We start from the raw sequence: 23,297 nt of genomic DNA on the forward strand, positions 1-23,297 counted from the left end.
GGATCTAAGATTATTGTGTTGTGTGTTCTTTTTTTTTTAATGATTCAATGAACATTTTTTCCTTTTATTCACAAAACATAAGATTTACCCCTTTGTTGAGTCCCTTTTCTTTATGATTTTACACAAAGAACCTTGAGATATATCAAGTATAAAACATGTCAAAAAAATCTTTACAATTTACAAACAGGTACTTTATACAGAGTTCTCTATAAAATCCATCAATGTAAAAAGGACATTGGACTGAATGTAAGGCGAGTCCAGTTGTCATTAGAGTTATTTGTGTTTTGTTGGAGACTTTTCTCTCCTCCGGTCCTGACTTCTCTTTGATTCTCTAGAATGTTCAGCGTATCTGCTAGGTTTTTCCCAGCATCTCTCAGCACCGTTCTGATACCTGTCGTCATCATCTCCTTTATGACCAGAAGGCTTCCTACTCCTCTCTCTTGACTTGGAGCGATCTTTTCTTCTAACATTATCACTGTCCTGATTTCGGGTTCTTTGCTTCTCATTTTCAGAAAAAGTATCTCTTCTCTCTCGCCGCTTCTTCTTTGGCTCGGCATGCCTGTCTTCTGGCTCTCTGTGCGAGCCTTGTTCTCGGCCATTGCCAACTCTGCTGTAACTATTCTCATGACTTCTGTCCTCCATGTGCTTTGCTGGGGGATCTCGCCAGTCTGCATCTCGTGAGTTCTGAGCTCTGTGTCTTTCAGACCTTGCTCTCTCAGTCCTCCCTTCCTGATGCCTTTGGTCATCTCTGCCTCCTTCTCGCCGCCTGTCACGTGCCTGGTGGCTCCTGGCTAACTTATCTACTTCTTCACCTCTGGCCTTTCCTTGTCTTTTCTTTCTTGTACCTTTAGCTGAGGCAGAGCTCTGACTGCTGGAGGAGGAGGAGTTGCTCGCTTCACTGGAGGACTCTGAGCTGCTCTCGCTGCTGTCAGAATCTGAGTCAGAGGAATCAGACCCCGAGGAAGACTCTGAAGATGAAGATGTCAGGACCGGTTTCTTCTGCTCAGCGTCTGCTTTCTGGGCTACGATGACCTTGGGCGTATTTTTCAGATGTTCTCGAAGTTCATCTGTCAATCCTCCGAGACCTATGGAAGTGAAGAAGTTGATGGCAAACCGGGTGTTGCGTGGGTTGTCTCGGGGTAACAGTCCTTCAAAGAACAGTTGAAGAGTTTCATCCTTTAACCTCGCATTCAGTTTAGGAAGACCCATGTATTCACACAGCTCCTGGAAGAAGATCTTGACAAAAATCCTACTGGATGATGTCGTCGTCTCTTCACTCAGCTTTATACACTCGAGAACACTCCACGGAAGTGAGTCTGTGTATAAAAGGTGAGCGAACATCTTAGCAACATTTCTCAATTTGTTTGTCTCTAGGCGGTGGATGGTGTCGTACTGTTCCTTGAATATACTTTCAAATGATTCCATGTACTCTTTTTTCAGCATACAAAACCGCCCAGCTAACAGGCCAAAAAATTTTTCATAGGTTCTTTGTTGGGCACAGCAATCAAGTATCATGTTGCAGAGTTCTTTTGTTTGGCTCTCAGCAAACTCCATTTTCAGCAACTTGTGTGCACATTCTTCAAAATCTAAACTTGACTGAATAGCAAGATATATTGTACGGCGAAACGAGACTAGGTTGATTTCTGTTTTATCATGGATAGTTACTTTTTGTCCTCCTTCCTCCTCTTCTCCTTCCTCCTCGTCTTCCTCCTCCTCCTCATCTTCACTACTTCCTGCTTCCTGGTCTGTGTTTGAGTCACTGTCTCCTTCATCAAGGATTTCTTTTTTAATAACCTTGTACTTCTCTTCATTCTCCATAAAATTAGGATCCATCTTGAAAACATTAAGAACATCTTCTGGATTGTAGTCATCCTCCAAGGGGAGCATGTGTGTAAACTGATCATCCTCTTCCACTAAGTCAAGTCCTTCCAGAATAACAGGGTAGTCCTTGAATCCATCCTTCCGTACAGCAAACATCACTTCAATCATGTACTGGACTCTTTTGTCAATCTCGACTCATGCACAATGTTTCGCAGGCGTTCAAAGATTGCATTGATTCCCCTTGGTGACACCTGGGTTAATTTGAGACCACACTCCTTGAGGAAGCCGATAGCTACTTCAACACTGTCATCTGTTGGTCTCTCTAGCAGCAAAGTGAGCATCTCCAGGCACAGAACCTCATGTGCCACATTTTGATTAATAAGATGTGCCACAAATTTTGAAGCAGTCAGGCAAAGTTGCTTATCGTTCCTTCGGTATCCTTTTCGAAAATTAATAATTAGTCTCTTGAGGATCAGTTCTCCAATCTGTGGGAACTTTGAGTTGATTATCGCCACCAAAGCTGCATAAAGGTGAGTGAAGATGGGAGAAGCGCTCTGTGCTTGCAGAACAGATCTGGACAGCAGTCCTCTCCCTCTGACGATGTTCTCTTGAAGGAGCTCTTGGATAATGATGCTTATATTCGAGATGTTGACCTTGTTGATGAGACCATTGATGGATTTCTTCAGAGCCTCCCAGCTCATCCTCTGGTATGCTAAGCTGTTTTTTTCCGTAATCTGCTCCTGCATCATCCTGAGCTTTGCAGGAGGAATATACGCTCCCCCGGTGCGGGTGAGCAGCGGGTCCTGCTCATCCTTCTTCTTCTTCTTCGATGTGGGTTCTTCCTGAGTAGAACTCTGGCTCACTCCTCGGTCTGGGCTCCTCCTTTCCGGAGACGGGGATTTCCGGGACCGTTTCCGATGGTCTGCGTCTCTTTCTCTCTCTCTGCGTTTCTCTCGGTCCCTGCTTCGTGATTCCATGCTGTCATCGTAAGAGTATCCTCTTCTGCATCGCTCATAGTCTGACCGGCTGTAATCAGAATAGTCTCTATCCCGGGGGGACCGGTCTTGTTCTGTATATCTGTCTTCTGGGGAGGAGCTCCTCCGGTGGTATGAATTGTGGCTCTCCCTTCTGTCGTGACCAGAGGATTTCATGTGTGCCACACTACTTTTCATTTTCTGCTGTCGGCTGACACGATAAACCAGATTCTTCAGGTTTTTTCAAGTGACGCGTACTCAATGGTCTGAGTTCCTTGTCAGTTTTCTGTCTCCACACGTCACCTAAAGCTCCACCGCACCGCCATCACACCGGAAGTGATGTTGTGTGTTCTTTCATGTGAGGGTTTGAGTGTAGGAAAGTGTGTGGCTGGGCCGTATTTCCGCCGAAATATCTAGCAGATATCTTGGGGCACCACAGTGAGGACCTAGCGGGGTAAAAGCAAATACTCTTTTCTATTTTATATATTTTTACAGCAACAGACGCTAGCTCTAAATTTCTTAATTGTGGATGCACATGGCCGCTCTGCTGCGGATCGCCATGCTGCTACTACACCTATGACTAATACAGAAGTGAAGTGAAAAGATGTCTTAACTGGTGAATTGTGTGGCCCAGATCCCATGCTTTCGAGATCTAGGGGAGCTGTTGTGTTTTTCAACAGAATCAAGACAATCCAATCTGGGTACCTGAGCGTTTGACTCGCAAACTGCCTCCTGCTCCTCCTGACGATAGAACTATGCACTCTATTATTGCTGGGAATGGTAATCCAGGTTGATTCACTCACGCTGTGGGCTATTGCCAGATCCTGGCCAGTACCTATGCCAGTTCATAGCAATTCTACTGTTTTGCCAACTTTTTTCTCCACCTCCTGTTTGCGTGATGTTCCCTGTATAGTGCAAAATGGAGAATTGCCCCAACGGTATACTGCCACTAATCTTTCCTTGTTGCGTACATTATGTTTTACTCTTAAAAATTCCTCCCAGCCTTCTATATGGCTGCGAAGGACCACATTGGCTAATTGGTTAGATCCTATGAGCAGTAGTGCTATGGGCACTGGGGCCATCCTGGCTGCTTTGAGACAAGTTACCCAAGGAGCCTCTTCAGGCAGCAGAGACACATCAGTCGATAATTCCGCTGATCTGAACATCACAACTTTAATTATGATGCATAATTGTAGTTTTCCATCATGGCCGGGGCAAGGCAATCACACACTAGATAACTCTACCTATCGTAGAGTCTTACCCACTTGGCATCTGGCTTTCTATTAGCTAATCAATGGATAGATTTAATCCAAGAACAAATTGAAGCATTATATCATATGACACAGCTGTCCTGTGTTTCCTCCCTTAGAGGTTTATGCATTAGTCCTTTGCAAGCTAATTTTTCTCAGTATTCTCAACAGGGCAAAGAAATCTCGAATTACCTGAAAGGAAACTGGTCCATGAAAGCAGAGCAACTATCGAGACAATTGCTGATGCAAATTGCTGTCCTTAACAACACTAGATTGGAACCCATCACGTTTGGAGATTTCACCTCATGGATTACTAATGCTTTTTCCTTTTTTAAGGAATGGGCTGGCATGTTTGCCTGGGGGGCCATTGTCCTCTTGGGATGTGGAGTATGTCTATGGCTCTTCTGCCGTTTACAACGAGAACATGCTAGACACAAAGCGATTGTTTACCAGGCTATGATCGCCATTGAAAATGGTGCGTCTCCCAACATATAGCTGCCCTCTTTAAAAAATGAAGAGTTCGCCCTAGATCATTTTTGTCATGAACATGTGAAGTCATTTCATCCAGAGACGGGCAACTTTCCTCGGGCTTGGACCAACCTAAGACACGGGGCCTGGTGGCAATAGGGTAACCCAATGACGGGCAAGGCCAAGTCTCCTAGAGGTACGACCTAAGACAGGAGCAATGGCAATATTGATGTGACACCCTGATCTAGACAAGTCATAGACAGAGGTGGCTACACCCCGTTTAAACATACAGGCTGGTCAAATGCTCCTCTGCCCAGTTTCTCCCCCAATAAACACACACGTATAGCCCAGAACGGTGTGTTAAGGCATAAGTTCATTTCTCGCCGTTGGGGTGCAGTCCTAACTGCAGACTGGCTCGCCATGGCCGAGCTGGGCACTCTGTGAGGCATGTCTGATCTCTCTCAGACCACTACTTCTATCTAATGTTTTTTTATAAAACAAAAAAGGGGGAGTTGTAGGGAGTGGCACATATAGATAAAAAGATGGCGCTGACATCCGGTGGTTGTTTGTGGTAAACAACCGTACAGTGCACGTGTTGGCATACCTCCCACATCTACAAGGCCATGGTGATATTCCTGCTAATAAGGTATTTCATGCTCCACCAATCCCTAGAGGACAAATATACAGCCATAGTCTGTTTTGTATATAAGGCGAGTGCCTTTGTTGCTCGGGGTCCCCCGTATCGACAATGAGGTGTTCCTGAAATAAAGGCTGTTGAGAAGAATCCGACAGTGTTGCATCTTCCTTGCTGGCCGAGGTGGGCGTGACACTTAACAAGACAAATAATACAATGTCCTACGTTTCGGGGGATTGGGGCTAGTTCTTTAAATGAATCAATCCTGCTCCTCAAATTGGGAATCTGAGTGTCCAAGTGCTAAAGATCCTCAACCCTAAAAGGTTTTTGATTGATCAACAAAGAGCCAACAGGCAATGACTAGGCAGGTAGACTGAGGCAGGACTGTATGTGTCTGCTCTTCTTCTCTGCCATGGTGATCTCCCCCCCTTCTTCGGTCCTAGTTCCTAGCCCCTGCATATCTCAAAGTTCTGCAATTATGGAGATGCCTGCACAAATTAAAAGTGAAAATGCTCTCACATATTGTCTTAGTGAGGTTTTTCTAGAGTCACAGCACTTATTGGTAGTCTCTACATACTAAGAGAATTGGTTAATGACTTACAGTCTGTAGTCTAACTCCCCAACAATGATCAGCAGCAGCAGCTGTGAATCTAGGATCTAGCACTGGCTTCCCCCCAGGAGGCAGGCAGGCAACAAAGGACAGACTCTTTCCTTCCGAAAATGTCCTTATGTAAGTCCCCAGCAGAAGGTATGTCCCAGATTAAAGGTGTGTACCACCACACCTGGCTCTGGGGCTTGCTTTGTCCCAGGTGACCTTGAACTCAGATCTCTTTGCCTTAAGCTCCTGGGATTCATAGTCACTTTGCCTCAAGATCTTCATACCAAAATCCAGGCCAGAAACCTATATCTCCCAGCCTCAAGATCAGGATCTAAGGTGTTGGTGGTCTGATGGCTTAGCTGGTGAGACAGCAGCGGTGATTTAATCTCCGTGATGCACACAGAAGTGGCAGCAGGTGTAAAGGCAGTGCTCAACATCAGGACCCTCAGTAGCAATCTCGGGTCATGTGTGCCCAAGAGGCTTGCACTGCAATTCTAGGGCAATGTGACTTTGTCCTGGGAGTGCACAGTTCCATCCATCTTTACAAAGGCTCCCTGCCACAAGCCCAGGGTAGACCAGGATGGTCCCAACTACAGACAACAGACATGTGGTGAGGAAGGCCTATCCTCTGCTCCAGAGTTCGGTGGCAGTGGGGCAGGGGTGCCAGGCCACATGGGCTCGGGAATATCAAAATCCTCACGAGGTGCATCTGAGTCGTGGCACCAATGTGAGAGTTCCTGGTTCAATCGTGTGATTCAAACTAATGTTAGCTTTTCAAATCTTGGCCCATGTCTGGACAGAACACACCCAACCCCTATGATTTCCTTGAGACAATGAACCAAGTACCCTGTATAAGAAAATCATGTACAGGACTCCTGGGAGTTGTATCAATGCAGGTTTAGGGTAGAATCATGACGGTGACCAAAGAGCTCTTACAGATGGATCTGTACACACTGCTGGGTGTCGAAGAGAAGGTGGCAAACACAGAGGTGAAGAAGGCCTATAGACAAAAAGCACTCTCCTGCCACCCAGACAAAAATCCAGATAACCCCAGAGCAGCTGAACTCTTCCACCTGCTGTCCCAGGCCTTGGAGGTTCTGACTGATGCTGCAGCCAGGGCTGCTTATGACAAGGAAAGGAAAGCCAGGGCCACAGAAAGGACCCAGAGACTTGAGGAGAACAGGAAGAAACTGAAGCTCGACCAGGAGGCCAGGGAGTGGCAGGCCCAGGCCCAGGGAACTGAGGAAGAGGAGGAGAGCAGGCGCGCCACCACACTAGAACAGGAGATTGCTCGATTTCGAGAAGAGGGTTCCCGTCAGTTGGAAGAGCAACAAAGGCTGATCCAGGAGCAGATCCGCCAGGACCGAGAACAGAGGCTGAGAGGAAGAACAGAAAATAGAGAAGGCAAAGGAACCCCCAAACTAAAGCTTAAGTGGACATGCAAGAAGGAGGATGAGTCCCAAGGGGGCTTACTCCTGAGATGTCCTCCTGAGGCTTTTACACAAGTATAAGGAGGTTCTTAATTGGTACTTTCCAGAAAGAAGGCAGGCAACACATAGTGGGGTATGCAACTGTCAGAGCTGCGGAGCTTGCCGTCAGAAGTGAAGTCAGAACCAGCCCTTGTGATTAACAAGTGGAATAACTGTTACTAAAGACCAGCTGCTTGGTAATGGGCTAGGGTGGCTGTTGGTGATGTCTGCAGGTTTTCCGTACTCAGAGAAAATGTTTATAAGGTTCTGTTGGTAGCCTTGTTTTTCCTTCTCTGTAGATACATAAGCATAGCCACATCCCCTTAATATTTTTGCAGGTTTCCATACTAAAGTCGTTTCATTTTCACTAACATTAAGAACACTGAGGGTCAGAACCTGCAGACATCACCAACAGCCACCCTAGCCAGAAGCTTGGTGCCACCTTGAATCAGCTTCTGCAAATGGCCAGATGATCCTCAGAGTTTGGTGATGTCCTCACCACTGGTCTGACCAGCTGTGGCCCAGTGCTTTTTCTCTGTAGGCATATCAAGAACCGTGAGCAGCTTTACTAGGGAAAAGCTTGATTGCTATTTCCTCAATGAAGGCTTTACTGCCAAGGATATTCTACACCAAGAAGAAGAAAGAAGAAGGAGGTGGAGGAGGAGAAGGAGCAGGAAGAAGAAGAAGAAGAAGAAGAAGAAGGAGGAGGAGGAGGAGGAGGAGGAGGAGGAGGAGGAGGAGGAGAAGAAGAGGAGGAGGAGGAGGAGGAGGAGGAGGAGGAGGAGGTGGAGGAGGATGAGGACGGGGAGGAGGAAGGGGGAGGAGGAGGTGGAGGGGGAGGGGAGGGGGAGGGGAGGGGGAGGGGGATGAGGAGGAGGAAGAGGAAGAGGAAGAGGAAGAGGAAGAGGAAGAGGAAGAGGAAGAGGAAGAAGAAGAAGAAGAAGAAGAAGAAGAAGAAGAAGAAGAAGAAGAAGAAGAAGAAGAAGAAGAAAGTTGTTTCTTCCCCTGACAATAAAGATGCTTTCTGTATTGCAGATCTCAAAGACATTCTAAAGCCCAGCAGCATGTAGAGATCCATCTGTAAAAACTCTTTGGAGAATTCTAGCCTAAACTTGAATTGATACTACAACTCCCAGGAGTCCCATACTTGGTTTACTTATACAGGGTGCCTGGTTCATTGGCTCAAGGAAATGATGAAATGGACAAATTACTAATAGGAAACAGGTTTAGAATCCTCAAATTTTCTTGACAGACATGTTTATGGGAAAGGTTTAAAGAACAAAACTTCCATCCCTGAACAAGACAAATAATACAATGTCCTAAGTTTTGGGGGATTGATGCTAATGCTTTAAATGAATCCTGCCTCCAAAAATGGGAATCAGAGTGTCCAAATGCTAAAGATCTTCATCCCCAGATGGTTTTTGATTGATCAACAAAGAGCCAACAACCAATGACAAGGCAGGTAGACTGAGGCAGGACTGTATGTGTCTGCTCTTCTTCCCTGCCATGGTGATCTCGCCCCCTTCCTCTATCCTAGTTCCTAGCCCCTGCAGATCTCAATGTTCTGCAGTTACGGAGATGCCTGCACAAATTAAAAGTGAAGATGCTCTCACATATTGACTTAATGAGGTTTCTCTAGAGTCACAGAACTTATTGGTAGTCTCTACACAGCAAGAGAACTGTTTGATGACTTACAGTCTGTAGTCCAACTCACCAACAACGATCAGCAGCAGCAGCTGTGAATGGAAGTCCAAGGATCTAGCAATGGCTTCCTCCCAGGAGGCAGGCAGGCAACAAGAGACAGACTCTTTGCTCCTTCCAGTGTCCTTATGTAGGTCTCCAGCAGGAGGTGTGTCCCAGATTAAAGGTGTGTACCGGATTAAAGGTCCGTCCCAGATTAAAGGTGTGTACCACCTCCCATGGCTCTGGGACTTGCTTTGTCCCAGTTGACCTTTGATTCAGAGATCTCTTTGCCTTAAGTTCCTGGGATTCATAGCCACTTTGACTGCAGATCTCCATACCAAGATCCAGGCCAGAAACTTGTATCTCCCAGCCTCAAGATCAGGATCAAAGGTGAGCCTTCCAGTGCTGGATTTTAGTTCATTCCAGATATAATCAAGTTAACAATCAGGAATAGCCACTACAAGATCTTATCCAATAAGGTGCAACAATTCCTAGCATATAAGAACATAAAACCTGTTACAATATACCATATAATCCCATGGGACAAGTTATTCTAGAAAGAGTCAATTGTACCATCAAAAGAGATGCCCGTTAAATAAAAAAAGAAAGTAAAAACGGACAAACAAACAAACACAGAAAAAAAAAAAACAACCCAAGGACAGAATAAATAATGCATTGTTAACTCTCAGGGGTTTTTTCCAAGATTCTTTATTTTCAAAATTATTTCTGTTGTGGTTTGCCCTGGAGTTATCTTTATTTTGATGCTAATTCCTCTTCTTCAAGGACAGTCAAGAACTCAGGATTCAGGTGACTGCACAAGAACCTTATCTCCATTGAATTTGTAAAATACAGGTGAGAGTCAGGGACAGGATAGAAGGAGGCCTGTCATTGGGTGAGATGGAAGGAGAGGCGGGAGAAACGTTTGAAGGAAGAGGTGGAGACTGGGATGGAAAGGAGAGAGAGGAGCAAGGAGAGAGAGGGAGAGAAGCCATGGCAGGTGACTTCAAGATTCTGCTCTGTGTGTTTACAGGTTGTTATTAATGTTCTTATGGGATGGATGGTACTGGGCTTTGTATGTTTCGATGGACAATGATAACATACCAATTGGGTCAAAGGTTATTGTGTTGTGTGGTCTTTCAGGTGTAGATTTAAGTGTAATAGAATGTGGGGCGGCTGGTCTGGGCCACCACAGAGTTGGGATGTGTTTCTCCCAGGATATCCAGCAGATTTCTTGGGGCACCACGGTGCCGGATCTAGCAGGATAAAAGACAGCCTTGTACTTTTTTTTAATTTTTTATATTTTTACAACAACAGGTCACAACATAAGCTTTTGGTGCATTCTGCCAATGTACAAGCTACAAATGCTTGCTCAGCAGCTGGGGGGCACTCAATCGTATCATGTCTGAAAAGTAAATAAAAGTCCATATAAAACACTGTGTTCCTATGGAAACTTTAAACATTTAAGTGTGACCCCATCTCCTAGCTTTCCATACAGCATTGGTGCCAACCCTACTCTTACAAAGAGATTCCAAACCAGCAGTAAATTAGTCAAATGATCCCCCCAAATGCCTGAATTCAAACTAAACAGGCAGGAAAGAGCTACAAGAATGGCATTTACACTTGAGAGTAGCAGAGGCACAGGCTGTAGGGTGAGGGTCCTTCCTGCTCTCCTGGAGGCAAGAAATGGGAAGAATGCCAACATCCTGCTCATCCACCTCTGGAGGGAAGCCATGGCTCTGTATCTCCTGCATGAGTAACCACATTGGTGGTGAGAGTAAAGAATAGATGTTTGTCCTCTGGAGTCCAATGAAAGTAGAAGCAGGAACAATGGTGTATGCACCCATGTTCTCAAAATTTCGTAGAGCATGAAATTACATGTTGTATCTTCTGATACAGGAGAGCCGCAACCAATATGAAGCAGATACATGCTGACAACTTTTGTGCCCTTGGCAAAGACACAACTGGCATCTGTCAGTGCCTGCAAGAAGGTCTCAGGGGCAGGACATCCACTGCCCCCATGGAAGCTGATGTCAATGATGTCAATCTTTATCTCCTTTGCCTTTTCCATGAGAAGCCTGCTGGTTTTGAGTGAGACACCAAATTTAACATTGAGGGGACAAAATGCTTTGGAAGTGTCAATGTCCAACTGCAAAACCAACTTTGCCTTTGTCTGTGCTCTGGTGACTTGCATCAATTCCATTTCACTGTCAAAATTCCTAATGTGGACTCCATTACTGGTGGCATACTTGATTTGAGACACTGGTTTACAAGGATTTGCATAGCTAATGTTCTCTGGAGGCACCCAATCCAGTACACCAATTGTATTTCAGTCTTGCTTGCACAGTCAAATCCTGTAGAATTTCCAGCTAGAGCTCTGCTGTCATTCTACCTGTCTGTGAAAGGGCAAGAGCTTTTAGCCATGTCAGATGCTGCTTTAGAATGTCTTTGAGGTCTGTAATACAGAAAGCTTCTTAATTGTCAGGGGAAGAAACTTCTTCTTCTCCTCCTCCTCCTCCTCCTTCTCCTTCTCCTCCTCCTGCTCCAAAAGTCCACATCAATTCAGAAGTCTGAATTGTGTGCTATCCTTATGGTATTGGAATATCTCAAACCTCTTAACGTAATTACTGATTCATTGAATGCAGGGTTATTTTGCCCATAGAGACTCCTGAATTTGTCCCTGATAATAATGAATTAACTTTATTCAAATGCAACAGGCCATCAGGATAGAAATTATCCATTACCTATTATGCATATTTGGTTTTCTTTTTGTTTGTTTTTTAAAAAGTTTATTGGTGATGACTCAGAAAAGGATGTGGAGTGGGAAGGATGAAGTCCCGGCTATGTGGGCCGCACCTCATCTTCCTGCTGCAACTGGGCCAACAGCTGCTGTCGCTCAGCAGCCTGGCGCATGTGCATCATGACCAGACCCTCACAGTCCCTAGTGACAACACTGAGCCCTTCGACAGTCCTGGGGGGCTGGGGTCTACCATGCCCTGGGGCTGTCCCTCCAACCAGGAAACATTCAGAGGGTTGTCAGCTAGGCCCACTTCATTTCTGACTGCCAGCTCCACACCTCTGACTGTTGCAATCTCCACTATGGTGTTGACTGCCTTCTCTCTGGAAAGTACCAAGTTGAGAACCTCCCCACACTTCTGTAAAAGCCTCAGGAGGACATCTCTTGAGTAGCCCCCTTGGGACTCATCCTCCTTCTTGCATGTCCACTTAAGTTTTACTTTGGGGGTTCCTTTGCATTCTCTATTTTCTGTTCTTCCTCTCAGCCTCTGTCCTCGGTCCTGGGGATCTTTTCCTGGATCAGCCTTTGCTGCTCTTCCAACTGACTGGAACCCTCTTCTCGAAGTCGAGAAATCTCCTGCCCCAGTGTGGTGGTGTTCCTGCTCTCCTCCTCTTCCTCAGTACCCTGGGCCTCCCACTCCCTGGCCTACAGATCAAGCTTTACTTTCTCCCTGTTCTTGTCAAGTCTCTGGGTCCTCTCTGAGGCCTGCTTCCTGGCTTTCCTCTCCTTGTCATATGCAGCCCTGGCTGCAGCATCAGTCAGTACCTCCAAGGCCTGGGACAGCTGGTGGAAGAGTTCAGCTGCTCTGGGGTTATCTGGATTTTTGTCTGGGTGGCAGGAGAGCGCTTTTTGTCTCTAGGACTTCTTCACCTCCTTCACCTTCGCCTCCTAGCTTTGGAGGCAGGATTCATTTAAAGCATTAGCATCAATCCCCCAAAACTGAGGACATTGTACTATTTGTCTTAAGGGATGGAAATTTTGTTCTTTGAACCTTTCCTATTAACATGTTTCTCATGAATATTTGAGGATTCTAAACCTGTTTCCTATTAGTATTTGTCAATTTCATCATTTCCTTGAGCCGATGAACCAGGCACCCTGTCTAAGTAAACCAAGTATGGGACTATTGGGAGTTTAGTATCAATTCAAGTTTAGGCAAGAATTGAAAGACCACCGGAGTGGGGAAGACTCCCACTCAAATTTTGAGATGACGCAACCCCCCAAAAAACTCACGAGAAACCAGTCTTGATGTAATAAACAAGAGGTGTATTTGAGGAACCAGAGCTCTGGAGATGACACCTATCTCACACAGGAGACAGAGGAGTTGAACCCAAGCCCAATTAGGGGAAGGTTATTTATAGGGAAAATTACATAGGTAGTTGGCAACAGTCACAGAAAGCAATTTCATTGGTTTGTAACTTGGGCTCAGTTCAACTCTAGCCACCCTGCTTCTGGGGCAAGTTGACCCTAACTCTCGTTTTTCTCAGGACTGTTGAGTCAGGCCTTATCGAGGTCAGATGGTTTGTGATGGCTATAGCCAGGCTACATCCCCAAAACATGTTTTGTTATTCTTTGCTGTGAGGTGCACTTGTCCTCACAGCAGGGTCAGTGGGGGATAGTTTAAAATCTTTATTCTTTCATTCCCCACTTCTGCTTGTGATTAGTTCTAACCTTAGAACTCAGGGCCACCTTCTACAATTTTTCCCCTAAGTTCTTCTGAGGCTTGATATAGTTGGTGCAGCATTAAAATCTGCACTGCACTAACTCTTTCTCTAATAAAGGGTGTTAACTTATTACTTTTGACATTTGGACCCTGTATTTTTAATAAGAGAATAACTGAGGGTCCTAGGAGCGTGGAAATTAGTCTCAGCTTGCCAAGCAGAACAGTACAAACTTTCTAAGCCCCCACAAGGCCGGATGGTAGCCTGGTCTCAGCCATCTCGGGGGCAAATGTAAAACCTTAGTCTTCCCAATTGGCACCTTGCCTCTGGACTTGCGCATCCAAACTTGCCCCCAGGTGAAATCTCTTTGAGACTTCTTAGGGCATACTCTGAGGATCTGTGTCAGGAATGTCCTAGCTGTCCAGCCCAGCTACCAACTTACAAAAGTCAGGGGGAGAGCAGGCCACCATGAGTATGGTGGGGCCACCTTGGAGATGGACCATATTACCTCCCCAGCCTGGGAGGAAACTTGCCAAGTCAGTTTCTGGGGGGATATGGGGATTATGAGTGCTTACAACAGAGATGGAGCTCAAGAGGATTAGCAGACTTTTCTAACTTCTATTCATTTCTGAGAACATCTGGTGCTATCTTCAAATGGGAGGCGTGGACACATGCAGCAATCCCATCTACCTTAACAGCAGTTGGAGTGGTTAACAGTACTAGATAGGGTCCTTTCTAGTGAGGCTCTAAATTCTCAGCCTGGTGTCCCTGGACCAGGACTGCGTCTCCCACTGGGAACTGGTAAGGCATCCTGGACCTCCTGTGTTGTAGGCATCCTTCACTTGGCTCCAAATTCCACTTGGGACTGTTTCTAAAGCCTTTAAATGAGCAAACAGGGTTTTAGGAAAGACCTCAGGGTAGGGGGCCCCGCCCGATTCAGTGAGGTGGAGGGGGAGCTCCCATACATAATCTCATGAGGTGTTAGGCCAAGAGGGTCAGGAGTGTTCCATACTCGGAACAAAGCAAAAGGAAGGACAGTCCAGTCTCCCCCCCCAGTCTCTAAGGCCAATTTTGTCAAGGCCCCTTTATAGTTCTATTTATCTTTTTTACCTGCCCTGAACTCTGTAGTCTCTTCAGGGACATGGGTAAGGCTGAATCCAGAAGGGGCATTTTTTGCTCTGAAGAGAGCAAGAGGAAAGGAGTGCCACCCAGTCTGCGCCAGTCTCCGTGGTCAATTTGGTCAGGGTCTCTTTTAGAATTTTATTTATTCTCTCTACCTGTCCTGAACTTTGAGGTCTGTAGATGTAATATAATTTTTTTAATCGACCTCTGAATACCTGGCTACACCCTGGCTTGCCTTGACAACGAAAGCAGGGCCGTGGTCTGACCGATTACCTTGTGCACTCCAAACAGGGGGAAGATTTCTTCCAGTATTTTCTTGATCACTACCAAGGCCATCTCTTGCTTGGGGGGGAAAGCTTCTACCTTTTCCTAAAAAGGTATCGATAAACACTAGGAAACATTTGTAACCATATTTTCCTGGTTTTATCTCTGTGAAGTCCACTTCTCAGTAGGATTCAGGCCGTTCCCCATGGAGCCTCCTGCCAGAGTCAACTTTCCTGAAAACAGTTACCTTTTGGCTTGGTATACATCAGTGTACTATCTGTTCCAAGAGATACTTGAGACCTGTGACATAATATTTAGTTTTTGAAAATGTCTGGATGAGTTTGCTTACCCCTAAATGAGTCCATTGATGCATTTGTTTTATCATGGCCTCTCCCTGTATTTTGTAGCAGGATCTTCTTTCCCGTTTACGTGTACCAGAGTCTCTTCCTCGGCCTGGCTGGGTCATGGAGGGCCCTTAACAGAGCCAGAAGCTCTTTTTTTCTTGCCCTCAGATGTCAGCAGGCCCCTCTGCTGATAGACTGTAGCAAAGGCATACCTGCTGTCCACATAGATGTTAAGTCTCTTTCTCAGCTCAAGGGCTTTGGTGAGGGGAGCGAGCTCTACCCTCTGAGTAGAGGTGCCTTTTGGTAGGGCCTGAGCCCATATGACTCTGTTTCCATCTACCACTGCTGCCCCAGCCCATCTTTTTCCTTCTCTAAGAAGCTGCTCCCATCTATGAACCAGATGGCATCTACCCCCTCTGTGGCTGGTCAGTCAGATCTTTATGCCATCCTTGTAGCTCTTTCCTGCCTGTTTAGTTTGAATTCAGGCATTTGGGGGATCATTTAACTGATTTACTGCTGGTTTGGAATCTCTTTGTGTTGGCGCCTGCACCGACAGTGTGTGAATATGGGGCGTAGGTCTGCGGGATTGAAATAAATCAAGTACACAGGTCATCCGTTTTCAGCGAGTGCCTCCAAGGCTTTACTGAGATCTCCTTATATACCCAAGGCAAAAGCCTTGGAAAACAACAAGGCAGGTGAAAACCCCCAACCAGGAAAACAGGAAAAGTCTATGTGGTGAAAGTTCAGGCCCAATCAGGGGCATAAACAACTTCTTAACAACAACAAGCAGGAAGGCTCAGTGGGGAGGAAGGGTGCCATGGAGAATCCCAGCCCCAAGTCAGGGGCTAGGAGCAGCTCCCAGAGCAGCTCCCAAGGGTGTAAACAATTTCTTGCTATGGCAGGCTAAAAGGCTCAGTGAGGGGGGAGGGAAACACCAAGGTAGGTCCCAACATCTTTGTAAGAGTAGAGTTGGCACCAATGCAATATGGAAAGCTAGGAAATGGGGTCACACTTAAATGTTTAAAGTTTCCATAAGAACACAGTGTTTTATATGGACTTTTATTTACTTTTCAGACATGATACGATTGAGTGCCCCCCAGCTGCTGAGCAAGCATTTGTAGCTTGTACATTGGCAGAATGCACCAAAAGCTTATGTTGTGACCTGTTGTTGTAAAAATATAAAAAATTTTTAAAAAAAGTACAAGGTTGTCTTTTATCCTGCTAGATCCGGCACCGTGGTGCCCCAAGAAATCTGCTGGATATCCTGGGAGAAACACATCCCAACTCTGTGGTGGCCCAGACCAGCCGCCCCACATTCTATTTCACTTAAATCTACACCTGAAAGACCACACAACACAATAACCTTTGACCCAATTGGTATGTTATCATTGTCCATCGAAACATACAAAGCCCAGTACCATCCATCCCATAAGAACATTAATAACAACCTGTAAACACACAGAGCAGAATCTTGAAGTCACCTGCCATGGTTTCTCTCCCTCTCTCTCCTTGCTCCTCTCTCTCCTTTCCATCCCGGTCTCCACCTCTTCCTTCAAACGTTTCTCCCGCCTCTCCTTCCATCTCACCCAATGACAGGCCTCCTTCTATCCTGTCCCTGACTCTCACCTGTATTTTACAAATTCAATGGAGATAAGGTTCTGGTGAAGTCACCTGAATCCTGAGTTCTTGACTGTCCTTGAAGAAGTGGAATTAGCATCAAAATAAAGATAACTCCAGGGCAAACCACAACAGAGATAATTTTGAAAATAAAGAATCTTGGAAAAAACCCCTGAGAGTTAACAATGCATTATTTATTCTGTCCTTGGGTTGTTTTTTTTTTCTGTGTTTGTTTGTTTGTCCGTTTTTACTTTCTTTTTTTATTTAACGGGCATCTCTTTTGATGGTACAATTGACTCTTTCTAGAATAACTTGTCCCATGGGATTATATGGTATATTGTAACAGGTTTTATGTTCTTATATGCTAGGAATTGTTGCACCTTATTGGATAAGATCTTGTAGTGGCTATTCCTGATTGTTAACTTGATTATATCTGGAATGAACTAAAATCCAGCACTGGAAGGCTCACCTTTGATCCTGATCTTGAGGCTGGGAGATACAAGTTTCTGGCCTGGATCTTGGTATGGAGATCTGCAGTCAAAGTGGCTATGAATCCCAGGAACTTAAGGCAAAGAGATCTCTGAATCAAAGGTCAACTGGGACAAAGCAAGTCCCAGAGCCATGGGAGGTGGTACACACCTTTAATCTGGGACGGACCTTTAATCCGGTACACACCTTTAATCTGGGACACACCTCCTGCTGGAGACCTACATAAGGACACTGGAAGGAGCAAAGAGTCTGTCTCTTGTTGCCTGCCTGCCTCCTGGGAGGAAGCCATTGCTAGATCCTTGGACTTCCATTCACAGCTGCTGCTGCTGATCGTTGTTGGTGAGTTGGACTACAGACTGTAAGTCATCAAACAGTTCTCTTGCTGTGTAGAGACTACCAATAAGTTCTGTGACTCTAGAGAAACCTCATTAAGTCAATATGTGAGAGCATCTTCACTTTTAATTTGTGCAGGCATCTCCGTAACTGCAGAACATTGAGATCTGCAGGGGCTAGGAACTAGGATAGAGGAAGGGGGCGAGATCACCATGGCAGGGAAGAAGAGCAGACACATACAGTCCTGCCTCAGTCTACCTGCCTTGTCATTGGTTGTTGGCTCTTTGTTGATCAATCAAAAACCATCTGGGGATGAAGATCTTTAGCATTTGGACACTCTGATTCCCATTTTTGGAGGCAGGATTCATTTAAAGCATTAGCATCAATCCCCCAAAACTTAGGACATTGTATTATTTGTCTTGTTCAGGGATGGAAGTTTTGTTCTTTAAACCTTTCCCATAAACATGTCTGTCAAGAAAATTTGAGGATTCTAAACCTGTTTCCTATTAGTAATTTGTCCATTTCATCATTTCCTTGAGCCAATGAACCAGGCACCCTGTATAAGTAAACCAAGTATGGGACTCCTGGGAGTTGTAGTATCAATTCAAGTTTAGGCTAGAATTCTCCAAAGAGTTTTTACAGATGGATCTCTACATGCTGCTGGGCTTTAGAATGTCTTTGAGATCTGCAATACAGAAAGCATCTTTATTGTCAGGGGAAGAAACAACTTTTCCTCTTCCTCTTCCTCTTCCTCTTCCTCTTCCTCTTCCTCTTCCTCTTCCTCTTCCTCTTCCTCTTCCTCTTCCTCTTCCTCCTCATCCCCCTCCCCCTCCCCTCCCCCTCCCCTCCCCCTCCACCTCCTCCTCCCCGTCCTCATCCTCCTCCCCGTCCTCATCCTCCTCCACCTCCTCCTCCTCCTCCTCCTCCTCCTCCTCTTCTTCTCCTCCTCCTCCTCCTCCTCCTCCTCCTCCTCCTCCTCCTCCTCCTCCTCCTCCTCCTCCTCCTCCTTCTTCTTCTTCTTCTTCTTCTTCTTCTTCTTCTTCTTCTTCTTCCTGCTCCTTCTCCTCCTCCACCTCCTTCTTCTTTCTTCTTCTTGGTGTAGAATATCCTTGGCAGTAAAGCCTTCATTGAGGAAATAGCAATCAAGCTTTTCCCTAGTAAAGCTGCTCACGGTTCTTGATATGCCTACAGAGAAAAAGCACTGGGCCACAGCTGGTCAGACCAGTGGTGAGGACATCACCAAACTCTGAGGATCATCTGGCCATTTGCAGAAGCTGATTCAAGGTGGCACCAAGCTTCTGGCTAGGGTGGCTGTTGGTGATGTCTGCAGGTTCTGACCCTCAGTGTTCTTAATGTTAGTGAAAATGAAACGACTTTAGTATGGAAACCTGCAAAAATATTAAGGGGATGTGGCTATGCTTATGTATCTACAGAGAAGGAAAAACAAGGCTACCAACAGAACCTTATAAACATTTTCTCTGAGTACGGAAAACCTGCAGACATCACCAACAGCCACCCTAGCCCATTACCAAGCAGCTGGTCTTTAGTAACAGTTATTCCACTTGTTAATCACAAGGGCTGGTTCTGACTTCACTTCTGACGGCAAGCTCCGCAGCTCTGACAGTTGCATACCCCACTATGTGTTGCCTGCCTTCTTTCTGGAAAGTACCAATTAAGAACCTCCTTATACTTGTGTAAAAGCCTCAGGAGGACATCTCAGGAGTAAGCCCCCTTGGGACTCATCCTCCTTCTTGCATGTCCACTTAAGCTTTAGTTTGGGGGTTCCTTTGCCTTCTCTATTTTCTGTTCTTCCTCTCAGCCTCTGTTCTCGGTCCTGGCGGATCTGCTCCTGGATCAGCCTTTGTTGCTCTTCCAACTGACGGGAACCCTCTTCTCGAAATCGAGCAATCTCCTGTTCTAGTGTGGTGGCGCGCCTGCTCTCCTCCTCTTCCTCAGTTCCCTGGGCCTGGGCCTGCCACTCCCTGGCCTCCTGGTCGAGCTTCAGTTTCTTCCTGTTCTCCTCAAGTCTCTGGGTCCTTTCTGTGGCCCTGGCTTTCCTTTCCTTGTCATAAGCAGCCCTGGCTGCAGCATCAGTCAGAACCTCCAAGGCCTGGGACAGCAGGTGGAAGAGTTCAGCTGCTCTGGGGTTATCTGGATTTTTGTCTGGGTGGCAGGAGAGTGCTTTTTGTCTATAGGCCTTCTTCACCTCTGTGTTTGCCACCTTCTCTTCGACACCCAGCAGTGTGTACAGATCCATCTGTAAGAGCTCTTTGGTCACCGTCATGATTCTACCCTAAACCTGCATTGATACAACTCCCAGGAGTCCTGTACATGATTTTCTTATACAGGGTACTTGGTTCATTGTCTCAAGGAAATCATAGGGGTTGGGTGTGTTCTGTCCAGACATGGGCCAAGATTTGAAAAGCTAACATTAGTTTGAATCACACGATTGAACCAGGAACTCTCACATTGGTGCCACGACTCAGATGCACCTCGTGAGGATTTTGATATTCCCGAGCCCATGTGGCCTGGCACCCCTGCCCCACTGCCACCGAACTCTGGAGCAGAGGATAGGCCTTCCTCACCACATGTCTGTTGTCTGTAGTTGGGACCATCCTGGTCTACCCTGGGCTTGTGGCAGGGAGCCTTTGTAAAGATGGATGGAACTGTGCACTCCCAGGACAAAGTCACATTGCCCTAGAATTGCAGTGCAAGCCTCTTGGGCACACATGACCCGAGATTGCTACTGAGGGTCCTGATGTTGAGCACTGCCTTTACACCTGCTGCCACTTCTGTGTGCATCACGGAGATTAAATCACCGCTGCTGTCTCACCAGCTAAGCCATCAGACCACCAACACCTTAGATCCTGATCTTGAGGCTGGGAGATATAGGTTTCTGGCCTGGATTTTGGTATGAAGATCTTGAGGCAAAGTGACTATGAATCCCAGGAGCTTAAGGCAAAGAGATCTGAGTTCAAGGTCACCTGGGACAAAGCAAGCCCCAGAGCCAGGTGTGGTGGTACACACCTTTAATCTGGGACATACCTTCTGCTGGGGACTTACATAAGGACATTTTCGGAAGGAAAGAGTCTGTCCTTTGTTGCCTGCCTGCCTCCTGGGGGGAAGCCAGTGCTAGATCCTAGATTCACAGCTGCTGCTGCTGATCATTGTTGGGGAGTTAGACTACAGACTGTAAGTCATTAACCAATTCTCTTAGTATGTAGAGACTACCAATAAGTGCTGTGACTCTAGAAAAACCTCACTAAGACAATATGTGAGAGCATTTTCACTTTTAATTTGTGCAGGCATCTCCATAATTGCAGAACTTTGAGATATGCAGGGGCTAGGAACTAGGACCGAAGAAGGGGGGGAGATCACCATGGCAGAGAAGAAGAGCAGACACATACAGTCCTGCCTCAGTCTACCTGCCTAGTCATTGCCTGTTGGCTCTTTGTTGATCAATCAAAAACCTTTTAGGGTTGAGGATCTTTAGCACTTGGACACTCAGATTCCCAATTTGAGGAGCAGGATTGATTCATTTAAAGAACTAGCCCCAATCCCCCGAAACGTAGGACATTGTATTATTTGTCTTGTTAAGTGTCACGCCCACCTCGGCCAGCAAGGAAGATGCAACACTGTCGGATTCTTCTCAACAGCCTTTATTTCAGGAACACCTCATTGTCGATACGGGGGACCCCGAGCAACAAAGGCACTCGCCTTATATACAAAACAGACTATGGCTGTATATTTGTCCTCTAGGGATTGGTGGAGCATGAAATACCTTATTAGCAGGAATATCACCATGGCCTTGTAGATGTGGGAGGTATGCCAACACGTGCACTGTACGGTTGTTTACCACAAACAACCACCGGATGTCAGCGCCATCTTTTTATCTATATGTGCCACTCCCTACAACTCCCCCTTTTTTGTTTTATAAAAAAACATTAGATAGAAGTAGTGGTCTGAGAGAGATCAGACATGCCTCACAGAGTGCCCAGCTCGGCCATGGCGAGCCAGTCTGCAGTTAGGACTGCACCCCAACGGCGAGAAATGAACTTATGCCTTAACACACCGTTCTGGGCTATACGTGTGTGTTTATTGGGGGAGAAACTGGGCAGAGGAGCATTTGACCAGCCTGTATGTTTAAACGGGGTGTAGCCACCTCTGTCTATGACTTGTCTAGATCAGGGTGTCACATCAATATTGCCATTGCTCCTGTCTTAGGTCGTACCTCTAGGAGACTTGGCCTTGCCCGTCATTGGGTTACCCTATTGCCACCAGGCCCCGTGTCTTAGGTTGGTCCAAGCCCGAGGAAAGTTGCCCGTCTCTGGATGAAATGACTTCACATGTTCATGACAAAAATGATCTAGGGCGAACTCTTCATTTTTTAAAGAGGGCAGCTATATGTTGGGAGACGCACCATTTTCAATGGCGATCATAGCCTGGTAAACAATCGCTTTGTGTCTAGCATGTTCTCGTTGTAAACGGCAGAAGAGCCATAGACATACTCCACATCCCAAGAGGACAATGGCCCCCCAGGCAAACATGCCAGCCCATTCCTTAAAAAAGGAAAAAGCATTAGTAATCCATGAGGTGAAATCTCCAAACGTGATGGGTTCCAATCTAGTGTTGTTAAGGACAGCAATTTGCATCAGCAATTGTCTCGATAGTTGCTCTGCTTTCATGGACCAGTTTCCTTTCAGGTAATTCGAGATTTCTTTGCCCTGTTGAGAATACTGAGAAAAATTAGCTTGCAAAGGACTAATGCATAAACCTCTAAGGGAGGAAACACAGGACAGCTGTGTCATATGATATAATGCTTCAATTTGTTCTTGGATTAAATCTATCCATTGATTAGCTAATAGAAAGCCAGATGCCAAGTGGGTAAGACTCTACGATAGGTAGAGTTATCTAGTGTGTGATTGCCTTGCCCCGGCCATGATGGAAAACTACAATTATGCATCATAATTAAAGTTGTGATGTTCAGATCAGCGGAATTATCGACTGATGTGTCTCTGCTGCCTGAAGAGGCTCCTTGGGTAACTTGTCTCAAAGCAGCCAGGATGGCCCCAGTGCCCATAGCACTACTGCTCATAGGATCTAACCAATTAGCCAATGTGGTCCTTCGCAGCCATATAGAAGGCTGGGAGGAATTTTTAAGAGTAAAACATAATGTACGCAACAAGGAAAGATTAGTGGCAGTATACCGTTGGGGCAATTCTCCATTTTGCACTATACAGGGAACATCACGCAAACAGGAGGTGGAGAAAAAAGTTGGCAAAACAGTAGAATTGCTATGAACTGGCATAGGTACTGGCCAGGATCTGGCAATAGCCCACAGCGTGAGTGAATCAACCTGGATTACCATTCCCAGCAATAATAGAGTGCATAGTTCTATCGTCAGGAGGAGCAGGAGGCAGTTTGCGAGTCAAACGCTCAGGTACCCAGATTGGATTGTCTTGATTCTGTTGAAAAACACAACAGCTCCCCTAGATCTCGAAAGCATGGGATCTGGGCCACACAATTCACCAGTTAAGACATCTTTTCACTTCACTTCTGTATTAGTCATAGGTGTAGTAGCAGCATGGCGATCCGCAGCAGAGCGGCCATGTGCATCCACAATTAAGAAATTTAGAGCTAGCGTCTGTTGCTGTAAAAATATATAAAATAGAAAAGAGTATTTGCTTTTACCCCGCTAGGTCCTCACTGTGGTGCCCCAAGATATCTGCTAGATATTTCGGCGGAAATACGGCCCAGCCACACACTTTCCTACACTCAA

General features: G+C 46.0%; 5 pseudogenes across 1 annotated transcript; 1 reads left to right on the forward strand and 4 right to left on the reverse strand.

Annotated features, from left to right (window-relative positions):
• Positions 1-227: 227 nt before the first annotated feature.
• Positions 228-3,133, reverse strand: LOC134479417 (pre-mRNA-splicing factor CWC22 homolog; annotated as a pseudogene). The gene has a single exon (XR_015622500.1). The product of XR_015622500.1 is annotated as a pre-mRNA-splicing factor CWC22 homolog, transcript variant X2 (transcript).
• Positions 3,134-6,656: 3,523 nt separating this feature from the next.
• On the forward strand, positions 6,657-7,375 carry LOC134479503 (dnaJ homolog subfamily C member 17-like; annotated as a pseudogene).
• A 385-nt stretch (positions 7,376-7,760) lies between these two features.
• On the reverse strand, positions 7,761-19,021 carry LOC148005363 (ornithine decarboxylase-like; annotated as a pseudogene).
• LOC134479501 (dnaJ homolog subfamily C member 17-like) lies at positions 11,736-14,519 on the reverse strand (annotated as a pseudogene).
• Positions 19,022-19,083: 62 nt separating the features above from the next.
• LOC134479144 (dnaJ homolog subfamily C member 17-like) lies at positions 19,084-19,802 on the reverse strand (annotated as a pseudogene).

The sequence above is a fragment of the Rattus norvegicus genome, chromosome 6 (genome assembly GCF_021556685.1).
Source record: "Rattus norvegicus strain SHRSP/BbbUtx chromosome 6, alternate assembly SHRSP_T2T, whole genome shotgun sequence".
Taxonomy (NCBI): Eukaryota; Metazoa; Chordata; class Mammalia; order Rodentia; family Muridae; genus Rattus; species Rattus norvegicus.